Source organism: Apteryx rowi, unplaced genomic scaffold, assembly GCF_003343035.1.
Source record: "Apteryx rowi isolate R43461 unplaced genomic scaffold, aptRow1 scaffold_238, whole genome shotgun sequence".
Classification (NCBI taxonomy): Eukaryota; Metazoa; Chordata; class Aves; order Apterygiformes; family Apterygidae; genus Apteryx; species Apteryx rowi.
This window is the reverse complement of record NW_020448730.1, coordinates 1,006,037-1,018,541: the sequence shown is the minus strand read 5'-3', so window position 1 is coordinate 1,018,541 and position 12,505 is coordinate 1,006,037.

Genomic DNA, 12,505 nt, shown 5'->3' with positions numbered 1-12,505 from the left:
AGCGATCCTATTTTTAGCTTAAAAACACAGAAGAAAAGCGATGTTAGTGAAAAGATAGCTTTTTTGGTTCAAATTTTTTAATCTTTCCAAGTATTTTAATTTTTTTTTAATTGCATGCATATGGAATGACAGTGAAAAGCAATCAAGTAATGCAGTACTGGGGGAGGTATTTGAGTTGTAATGTTCTAGTAGTATTCTAATTGTCATTAGAATACTGTAATCACTCCCTATTCTCAAATTGCTCGGATTAGCAACCTACTTTACTGATCCTCTTCTAAGGGAAATTTTACTGAAGCTGACTATTCAGCGATGCCATTATTTGCCGTTATGTCCCTCAATCCTAGCCATAGTAACGGTTTGCCTTTTGACAAAGTGTGATTTGGACATAAATGTGAAAACTTGCAGACTTGAAGGTGCCAATAAAATGGGACCCACCTATTTGGGTAGTAGAAATCAGATGCATAAATTATATTGCTATTAGGAAAAGGTAGCAGTGTGCATGGCTTGTCTGGGCACTGGTGGCAGGACTCCAGCATGTGTTCAGATGTCTTTTTAGGTATGGGCCCCTAAACCAACAACTCACTGACCACTTTGCCTCTTATGAATATAAAACTCACTAGTGGTGAAAGTTGCTACTAAATTCTTAAGAACAGAAATGATGTTCTGAAATGAAGTCATGACTTTTTTTAATGTTGCTGTTGAAGCCAAGCATCTAGAACTAGAGATTTAAGTGAAACGTGAATGCCAGGAGCCCTTTTCCTGTACCTCTTGCATCAAACTTTGGCATTGCTCTAATAGTACCAAACTTTTGAACTCTGAAATGTATTAGCTCCTACACAGTGTAAAAGTGCTTATTTTGTGTAATTTGGAAGTGGTAGTGAACAGAATTGTGCTGACTTCCCACTGATCTTGTGAATACATATATGAGATAAAATTTTAATTTTTTTAATATTGATTTTAAAATGTGAACTGCTTAGTGTGGCTTCAAACCATCTCCCTCTTCAATGAAATTCATTATTACACAACTGAGAGAGGTTTCAGTTTAGTTATATTTCTATGTGGACTACCAGTATATTTACCGATGATCTCTCTGCAGGAAATGGGATGGCAAAGATGAGCAATATCTCTATTGTTTGTGTATGTATATATAAAAAAAATCAGATATTTTCATGCCTCTTTGCACCATTATCAATATGAATCTTCCACTTCTTACTTCAGCAAATGAATTACATGCAGATGTCTATTCATAAGTAAGCTCACCTGGTTTTAGTTGACCGTGCAAATTTGAACAGAGACTATTTAATATTGAAATGGAATAAATTATCCTGCTTGAGACTTGTTTTTTTTTTTTTTCATAATAGTGGGAAAGTTGGGCCTCTTAAGTGACTTCTAATGCTAAGAGGGCTTAGAAAATGAAATTGTGCAGAGGGGATTTTTTTTTTTTTTTAAACCTCAATTTGTTGGAAGCATAGCTCGGTGGAGAGCCACTGACAAAAAAGTGATGCTGAAGTGAAAGTGATGTTTTTCTGTAATTGTACCATTTAATACAAGGTCTGAAACTTAATTCTGTTCTTGATTTGATTATGGGTAAAGAGATTTATTCTTCTCATTGGTAAGGGTTACATAGACTGTGTAGGGAAAGGTGAATGCAAAATCACATGTACTTACTCGAACTGGTCTTTCGCACTTCAGAATCTGGAAATTTTTGTAGCACAGCACGGAGACAAAACTCACCACCATCATGTTGCTCAGAGCTGAGAGGATAGGGAGGAACAAGAAGAAGAAATAAAGGAGCTGTTACAGGAATTGGGCTTAGTATATGCCTTTTCTACCAAAATGCATTTTTCAGGTAATGATGATGCTAGCTTTTCTGCTGCTCAGCTAATATTTGTTGACCTTTACAACATGACTCAAAGTTCACAGCAGTTAAAGCAGTCTTGTTGTCCTCCATGGCTTTTTGGGTCATGGTTGCAGAAAAGGCGCTTGGACTGCTTGCCCTGTCACTCGGGAACTGGGAGTTCACGTGGGCTTCCTGTTCCTGTCAGGTGATTGCCCTGAGTTGATTTCACTCAAAATCTATTACAGAAACTACAAGAAGTTGAGTTTTTCCATGCTTTTAGTGTGCTATTCAGTGCCTATTATGTGTTTGTCAGGCTTTTTACAGACAGTCTATTATTAATCTGGAAAATATAAAATTTTTACATTCAGTACGGTGAACTGGAATTTAGCAAAATTATTTTTACTAACATTGACTGAATGGCTTTAGTATTTACATAGCATTTTACATGTCAGAAGTGCTGTACTAACATTAATTAATTTTCAAAACACCCAGTACAATACTGTAGGTGAGAAACTTGGTGGCTAAGTACCCATCAGCTCTACTGAGAATGTCCCCACAAGTGTATAACAAAATGACTGAACACAGGCATTCAAAATTAAAAAAAGGTTTAATTTAACTTAACCTAATTTGCCAGCTCTAACTGCTGTGGATGTAGAACAGTACATGACTGTGCTTGCGCTGAAGGCTGCTGTCACTCCTGGGCATACTGCGACAGTAGTATGAAAGAAACAATTCCACATTTCTTTGCTTTTCCCCCCTAGATTAATACTGACTGATTTTTGTACAGATATATTTAATGGGCTTGTGGTGCCTAGAGAGGCACATTGGAAGATGTGAAGTTCATATGTACTTAAAAAAAACAAACAAAAACCAAAAACGTACTTGATGATAGAGCTGTTGACGTAATTACATAAAAACAGGGGAGCACATTTGGAGAACAGCTCGCAGTCAGATTTAAAAGTTTTCTGATCCACAGCTGGGAGCAAGATTTTGGAACTTGACATGTAGAAATTCTTACCCAGACTATAAAAAGCCAGCATCATCCAACAGGGTAGATTGTCTGAAATCTTGATCACTTGCTTGATAGAGTGGTTATGTTCCTACGAGCCTACGCTGCATCGTAAGTCAACACTTAGAGAGAGCAGCATCTCTATCACTCACTCCCACTATCAAGGGAGAACATTTTTTTTTTCCTGTAAATAGATTCAGTTCTAGTTTATTATAGCCTCTGTTAAAGAGCAAGCAAGTAAACCTTACCCCACTTCCAGCTGTCCATAAATCTAGCAGTAGCACAAAGTGGGGTAAAAAGAAAATAAAAACTCAAAAAAAAAAAAAAAAAAAGACTGTTCCTTTTAGTAATACTAAAATGCCTCTGCCTTTGGCTATTAAAGAAAATATGGGGGTAAATCGCTCTGTTTTAGTGGCGGGAGGGGAAGTCTAGTGTTGTTTCAATTAGTCATGTCTTTACTCTTTCTAAAGTGTACTCTTTCTAAAATTAAAACTTCTTCCTATTCATGTTAAAAAATTACCCTACCTGGCAAATTGTCCTATCTGTATAATATATTGCATTCTCAGACTGCATTTGGTATGGTTTTTAGTTTGTTTTTAATTGGTGTGTGAATCCAGATACAATTTGTCTTTTTTGTTGGCTTCAGATTTTTCTGCAGTGCTTTTTTGCCAGTATTAAAATGACAAACTGCAGTGTCTTTTAAGTGAAATAATTACAATGTAGAGGTGCCAACCAGATGACAGTAGTGTTTTTCAAAGAGCAGTCCTTTTCTTAATGTAATTAAGAATACTGATGACAAAACATTTGGCATATTTGGTTAGGTCTTTGGTAGGTGGCCTTCAGATTTTTTTAGCAGCGTAAGCAAAAATATGTTTTACTATCCCAAAGTATGTGCTCTCGCTCCTGAGGAACAAGCTGAACTTTATGGCAGCAGCAGTTCCAAGGCTAGGGTGGAGTTGGGGAAGGAAATTGCGATTTTGGAAGGCCCTGGAAGGTTTTCTGGTGGATAGGTCTGTGCCTCTGTGTCTTCCACACCTCTTTGTTGCACGCCTTAATTTTTCTCCTCCTAATATATCCCATTATAAAATAGGTAATTCTCTGCAGAACAAGGTGGTAATAACAATGAAGATTAAAGGCAGTTACATACCAGTGTTATTTGTTTAGATTTATTTCTGACCTTTTAGGCTGAGGAAGTCACTGTTATCAGGGAAAGGTTTTCCAACACGTAATTTCTCTTCCTTCAGTGCTCGTCTGACTCTCACAGCCTCTACCTCCTCTAAAGGTATACGTGAAAGCTATGAAATGTAGCATCATTTTGTTGGCTCAGAGGAATTTTAAAGTTAATTATTTTCTGAATGATTCTGCAAGGGAGAAAAATGACATAAAGAAATCTTCTCCTACTTTATTTACTTTTGCCCGTCTTATGAGCAAGCTTTAGCTTCATGGGAGCTATCAGAACCGAAGATCTGACGCAAAATGGCTAAACTGAGACTTGGTGCTCAATGAAAGAAATACGTGAGTCTGTGGCTGTGTGCATTTGTGTGGCTTTTCTTTTAGACTAGCTAATTTCACTCAGTGGGGTAATCAAAACTGAAAAAGAGAGGTGGAAACTTTATTTTAAAAGAAAGTCATTTAAAAAAAAAAAGAAAAAGATCTAAAACATTCATTGGGTGAAGTTGATGTTTCTGACAAGGACCCTTATATATTTGGACAACTTAATGGATTTGTCTTGGAATTTCATTTCTTCAGCTGGGAAGTAATTGTATTAACTACTGTGTGATATTTTTGTTTTCAGTATGGTTTCATAGTCTCACACTCTAAGATGGAAATGGGAGAACACAGAAGCCAAGAAAAAAAAAAACAGAAGGGAAGGGGGAGAATGCCTTAGAAATAATCTGATGTAGAACTGGGAAACGTTAAAGGATTTGGCTACTTAGAACACATCTGAAATCTTACAGCAGCAAAATACATGAGGCTCTGAAACTATAATTCTCAAAATTACAGTGTTGAAAGCCAGTTTGTGCCATTATAGTATTGAATGTTGTTGTGCATGAAAGCACCACTTATAATAGAAGAAACGTTACTTAATGTTAAGATTCCTGCGGGTACTGTAATTATCATCTTTTAGTTTATCTTTGTTTAGCTAGATGACTCTTAAAAATCAGTCAATAAAGCATCGTTCATATAAAACAAATTCTTTACAAAGATATTTGTCTTGGAATGCCTGATTTTTTTATTTATATTTACTACTTTATCCCATGAGCTGAAGTTCTCCCAGAAACCAAAGCAGTTCTACTTTTCCTCCTGAAAGTTGGTTTCCAGTGCTTGTTAAGTTATTGCATCTTTCCCAAGAACTCAGAACTAAGAAATTGGTGACTATTTTGGCATTTTGGATTAAAAGACAAAAACAACAGATGCATTTAAAGTGGTTTTTTTTTTGGTAACACAAGGTCTTTTTTTACTCTTATAAAGAAGCTGACAGATCAGACAGTGTTAATGGCAAAACAGGAGAGCAGGTTTGCATCATAATATCCCCTTGGCAGTGAATATTGAAGGTCAAAAGATGACTTCTGTCGTCTGACCGTAACCATATTTCAAGAAGGGCTAAGTGGCTGCTTAAAAAAATCAAACACGTCACTTTATTTAGGCCATTGGAAAGTGGTGTTCTAGCTATTATGCCAGCTATTCTATGTGCTAGCTATTATGTCAGTTTTACTACTGCTACTACTGCTAGCCCTGCAGAACAGGTATAGTCATGGGAGAACGAACGGGCTCAGGCATCACCTAGAGAATTGCTAATTAAGTTCCAGCTGCCAAATTCCATCTGCAAATTAAAAGCCTAGCACAGTTTCATCTTGTTTGTGTTGTTGTTTAATGTTCTACTTCACCTTTTAATTTCTAATGAATCTACTTACTTGCTGCAAAGCCTTACTCTTGTTTTTGTGTTCAGCTCAAGGCAGTTGTCCTGTACATTAATTTTGAATGTTATTGTTTTGGGCACAGTTGAAGGACTCTTATGCATGTTTTGTTGAGAACTTTAATGTTTAGTGTTGCATTATATAAAATGTCACTGTGGTTGGAATTAGCCCACTGAACTTTTGCCAGTCATGGCAATATGAGCTTCAAAGGGGAACAGCTTGATTTGCAGATCCCTGGTGCTTTTGTGCAGCTAGCAGTTAAAGAGCAGTACCTTTTTTTTCCTGCGCACGTTTAATCTGGCTTAGAAGACTGTAAACCTAGAACTAACCAGTCATTCTCACGTTGGCTTTTCCCATCTCGTCTTTCCTTCTTCCTTCAAATTAATCACGAGGTCGAGGAAGGGAATTGAGGTTGAAGGCATGGGAGGAAGTTTGAATAATTCAGGATTTGTTCTGGGATGGGGTTCCTCAGCCCAAGGAGAGGGCGAGAACTGGGGAGCGGGTCCTGCCCGGTGCAGCCCAACGGGAGTGTGGGCTTGGTGGGCTGGTGCTGGTCTGGAGGCAAAGTCTCTCCCTGAGAAAGGCTGTAACAACAGTTTTCCCCCCCCTCCCCTCCCTGGCCCTAGCTACCGAAATAAGTGCAAAACTGGTGTTACATACTTCTTTGTTCAACAGAGCTAAAAGCACCTGATTTCAGGAAACCAGTCGTAAAACAAAAAGGATTTTCATTTTGACTATACAAATCTAATTAATCATAATAACCTCTGACCCCATCTTTTTCTGTGCAATGTATAGGACTTTGTACCATTTCCTTCACTGTAAATACGTACCTGTTAAAAAAAGAAAAGAAAAGATTATTACTGGAAAGTACATTGTACTTTGAATTGCTGCAGCTTCTTTACTAGAATATCTCTGGCTATATTCAAACTAGAGTTTGTCCACCTAAGCAAGGTTTGTATAGGGGTTTGTATATCACACCAATGAAGCTCTCCACTTCCCACAATTAAAAAAAAAAAACCCATTCCTGTAATTTCCTAGCAGAAAAAAATAGAAACCTAAAACTAAAAAGCCTAATTATAATTAATTGGAAAGGCTTTCTGCAGAAGCTAGTGGTAGCGATTTGCATAAATTCTCGTTAAGGTGAATAATATATTTTCTTCAAGACCCATTAAATAAGCTTTAATCAGTTGAGCTTGGAAAACATTACCATGAAACTTCAGTTTAAAAGTCATTATACAACATCTAAAATAAGTCCTGAGAAATTACAAAAATGTATCCGAGAGACATCAACATCCTTCAAACAGTAAGAAGCCATGTAATAAATAATAAGAGGAAGAGTTGGATTGTTGTTGCTGGTTTTAAGTTAATTCCATGAAGACAAAATAGGCCCGGTGGGAAGGAAATCCTGTGTCACCAGGACAGTGGGGTGTCTTACTGAAGTGAGGTATCTGCAAACTACTTTTTCTGTTAATTTAAGAATGAATTGGCAGGTGTGCTATTTGCCACAGTAGTTACTACCTCTGCTCTATGCAGGAGACAACCTACTGTATATATATTTTTTAACAGTTAAGCAGACCTGGCCACTAAAACTGTTATTTATATATGTACACTGTGCTTCTAGAATAACCTACATGTGTTTTTATATTTTTATCCACTGTTGCTTTCCACAATTAATTCTGATGCAGTCTTTCAGATCACGGATTCGAATTGGTTTGATGTATTGCCTTTACCATGTGTTTAATGAACAATTTCCCTTTCTGAGTTAGTCCATTTGGTGATGGGAACTGTACAAAGTTCAGTTTATAGCAACCATCTTTTTTCTTCCTTTAGTAGTCTTGTGGGTGCCAGAAAAGGTGGAGTGATAGAATTCAAAGAGTTTCTGCAGTTCTTGGCAATGCTTTCCTCTCGATCTATGTTTAATGCCATAAAGAAAAGAGCACTTAAAAAAAAAAACCCTATAAATACATAATAATTCTGTTTAATTAATTTTGAGTGATATTATGGGTGAGAAGTGCTTTATTTAGTTGCACTGGATTTCTTCTTTGAGACTCAGTGAACAGTCAGGCTTTCCTACCCTTTTCTGTAGCAGGAGCCAAATTTACAGCTTTAGATGTTGGCATTGAATCAACTTTCTAAAGCAGTAGTTCCCAAATTACAGTGTATGTATATACACACTGACATAATATTTGACTCGGTTCAAAGTGGTATATGGCTAGGCTGGAACTGGTACCACTGGATTTGGTACCTACCGATGTTTATTGTGGTACCTGGCCAAACACAAAAGGAAAATAGTGTACAAATTGGGTCCCTTTCTTAGAAAAATTTGCTTATTTTCTTCCCTTTTATGTTTATTGTGTAAAATACAGAGATGGGGTCCTGGATTTCAGGGTGACCAGGATGATTAGGTGCTCATGAGTTATAAAAACTTTTTTCTCCTTATCTATAAGAATTTGGCACCTCATGTGTTTGAGTGACTGATTTTGTAGTAAAAAGGATTCCCACTGGCAAGCAAATAGGCTTATAAATAGAGCTTTTGTCTTATGTTTACTAGCAGGTTTGAATCATATTTTCCACTGCTCATCATCAGCAATAGCATTTTTTCCTTGTGAATTTGTCTGGTTTGGGAAGGCACAGCTGTACAGATAGAAATAGGATAAATTGGTGTTTCTTTGTAATATGGAGCCCCTCCTCTATTAATAAATAAATAGTTTGAAACTTCTGAATGAAAATGTAATTCAAAATCCCTTTTGCAGCTATGGAGTCAGGATTTAGAAACTGATTGTTTGTTTATTTAGTAGCAGCATGTCTTTAAGACTATTGGCAAATGCCAGTTGTTTATAAATATTTAAATCAGAATTTGATTCAAATGTCCCCAAGTCATCATGGTATTCATGGTTATATGAGATAGCTGTTGCAGCTTCTTTCTGTCACCCTGGAGAAGAAAGCGAAAAAGGCATGCTTTAATTTTTTTACAGTTTGGAGACCTGAAGTGCTTTCTTTGTCTTCTGATAATTGTCACCATTATTTCTCATTTTATTATATTGGACAGTTCATATTTTAGTTGTAGTGTGTATAGTTCTTTTGTCTTTGCAACATCATTTTGAAGTTCTTTATCCTATTACTGTAATTAATCTGCATCTGAAGTGTTGTATGATTGATCTGTAGAGAAAAGTATACATCAAAATATCTCTAGATAACTCTGTTTTGATCTCTTTTTTTTCCCCTCCACCTTGCTTCAATTTGCATCTTGTTTAAAGACCTAGTATCCTGCAGCCTGGCCTAGGGTATGTTAAGATTCTGCTGAACAGTTCCTTTAAATACTATGGGAGGTCTATAACTGATGGGTGGCCCAAAATCCAAAGTCACGATTCTATTCAAATAAACACACAAAGTAAAGTATGTGCAAGACCTTTAACTCTTACAGGAGCTTGGCTGTGTGCCATACTTCTGACTTAATGGAATTGCTGATTTCAGGGTTGCCTGGGGCCACAACCACAAATAAGCATATATATTTCTGAGGTCATTGGAACCGATTTTATTATTTTCATAACTATTGGAAATAAATCACCTGGCTTGATTTATACATACGATTGCAGAATATCAGCCCACAGAAGTGACCTTTAATTTAAATCTTTCATCTCTTTTGTTGGCCTGTAACATTAGAATTACAGCAACCGGTGTGTCTAGAAATACCATTTTATCTTTCTCGATAGGTGATGGATAAGCCATCAGTACAGGTTTGGGATTCAACTCAGGTGTCTTCATGTGAAATCATCCTTATAGTTACCACTGTTCTAATTCCCAATTAGACTCAGTTCAGTTTCCAAGTATGGGACTTCAAACTTCCAGAAAGTTGGAAAATGTCGTGAGTTTCTTGGGCTTCCTGTTGGCTCCCAGGACCTGCCACGAGCATATGCCTGGAACTGCCTCTGTTACCTCCCCGATTTCTACAGCCTTTTATCCTGCAAGGCTAAAATTTAGAAGCAGCTAGAGGGGGTGATGAAGCTTATTTGAATGAGATAGGTATGGCTTGTTACATACAAGATCTGGGCTTGCTCTGATTGACTGTGGTTTCCGTGCCTGTTGTAGGAAAAGATGAAAATGAAGAACCTCTGATTTCTAATAAACAAAGGTAATTGAAACTGCATACAATAAATCCACTTCAGACTATCTGGTCTGAGTGTGCCATTGCTGTTATGTAGCTGATTGAAATTATCTATATCAACCAGTTGGCTAGCATAGAATTAGAGAGACTTAAAAATCTGGCACTGTTCCAGTTCAACACTATTTTCTTTTTGTAGTTCAGCTTAACTTTACATAGCTGCAATGTTACAGTCACACAATCACAGAATAGTTGAGGTTGGAAGGCACCTCTGGAGATCATCTAGTCCAACCCCCCTGCTCAAGATGGGTCACATAGAGCATGTTGCCTAGGGCGATGTCCAGATGGCTTTTGAATATGTCCAAAGATGGAGACTCTACAACCTCTCTGGGCAACCTGTTCCAGTGCTCAGTCACCCTCACAGTAAAAAAGTTTTTCTTTATGTTCAGAGGGAGCTTCCTGCATTTCAGTTTCTGTCCGTTTTCTCTCATCCTGTCACTGGGTACCACTGAAAAGAGCCTGGCCCAATTCTCTTTATACTCTCCCTTCAGATATTTAAATGCATTGATAAGATCTCCCCTCAGTCTTCTCTTTTGAGGCTGAACAGTCCTAGCTCTCAGCCTTTCCTTGTATGAGAGATGCTCCAGTCCCTTAATCATCTTAGTAGCCCTTCACTGGACTTGCTCCAGTAGCTTCATGTTTCTCTTGTATTGGGGAGCCCAGAACTGGACACAATACTCCAGATGCAACCTCACCAGGGCTGAGTAGAGGGGCAGGATCACCTCCCTCAACCTGCTGGCAATGCTCTTTCTAATGCAGCCCAGGATGCCATTGGCCTTCTTGGCCACAAGGGCATGTTGCTGACTTATGGTCAGCTCGTCCACCAGGACCCCAGGTCCTTCTCCGCAGAGCTGCTTTCCAGCAGGTCAACCCCCAACCTCTACTGGTGCAGGGGGTTATTCCTCCCCAGGTGCAGGACCCTGCACTTGCCTTTGTTGAACTTCATGAGGTTCTTCTCCACCCACCTCTCCAGCCTGTCCAGGTCTCTCTGAATGGCAGCACAGCCCTCTGGTGCATCGGCCACTCCTCCCAGTTTGGTATCGTCAGCAAAGTTGCTGAGGGTGCACTCTGTCCCTTCATCCAGGTCATTGATGAAGAAGTTGAACAGGATTGGACCCAGGACTGACCGCTGGGGGACACCGCTAGCTACAGGCCTCCAACTAGACTTTGCGCCGCTAATTACAACCCTCTGAGCTCTGCCATTCAGCCAGGCAGGAAGGCTGATCTGGTACATGATTCTGGTTATGGTTATTTCAGTTTACCTGCATTTCTATCTGAGATCTTACTTACTGCCAGCCTCCTAATAGCTGCTATAAAAGGTAGAAAGGAATGTTTTCTTTGTTGTTTTGTTCTTATGCTTGGAAATTTAAAAAAGTCTACTGAAAGGCTAAAAGCTTATGCCAATTGCAGTTGGTTATAAAATCCTACTGGTTTCAGTGACATAAATTGGAGGTTATTCCAATGTTAATGTGGATCAACACTAATGTAGCAGAAATCAGACTTTGATCCTGTGTGTTCTGATAATGTAATTCGACTAATTTGTCATTTTCTGACTTTTTAGCTCCATCTTTGACAACACCCAGTAAAGTCCATTGGAGTATGCTTGGTTTAGACTTAAATGTAATGGTGACTATAAAGCCCATCATTTCTTTTACAGAATAATTGTGATTAGTCCTTTTGATATCATTTCCAAGCTGTTGCCTACTGCCAGGGTGTTATTAACCAAAGAACCAAGAGAAAAAAAAAGTTCGTTTTAAACATTTGCTGTAGTTTTCCATTTCTAGTGTTGGCTCACAATTACTGTGGCCTGCCACAGAGCTTGGTTTACTCCAGTGGGTCTCCGTATCTGAATAGGGTATTGAGGCACAAAGATGAAACAAATCAGTAAAACCCATTTTACCCCTTTTCAGTGGGATCAATACCTGCCAAATGGGTGGGTGCCAGCTTGCCCTATTAAACTATATTTGTGTAGGGCATCCCACAGTGCTCCTGTTAAGAAGTTGCAGAGCTGGAAAGAACGTAGTTCATTCATCCAAGACGATGCTAAACAGTCACTCTATTCACTGTAAGTCATTACACGTCTTTGTGGGATCAAATATTGGTTTTAATTATCTGGCTGGTTTTATTTTTTGGTAGAATTCAGTCTTCATGAAAATTGGTTCTGACAGAACTCTGTAGCAAGTCCTGCTCTTTCTACTAAAAGGAGAGCTTCCAGGAATATGTCTGACATGTCTGTAGAAAGGCCTGAGGATAAAGTTCAACTCCAGTCCATCACAAATCTTTTCTAGCCAGATTTTGGCCCCTGTATATACAGTAGGAATTTTGCTTATTAGGCGTCTTATTTTGAGAGGAAAAAATGGTGCATTATTTTTCATTGTGGAATCATCTGAAAAAAAGATACTTCAAATTTTTTGGTAGTGCATCACTAGTGAGTAAGCTATCATCACAGAGAAATGTAAACCTCAGTTTTATCCTAAAATATATATTAACATTTCTTGCTACTTATTCCATCAAGTTAATCTTTCTTTGTTTTGTGTGTTTCTCTCTTTTTTTTTTTTTCTTTTTTTTTCATACGA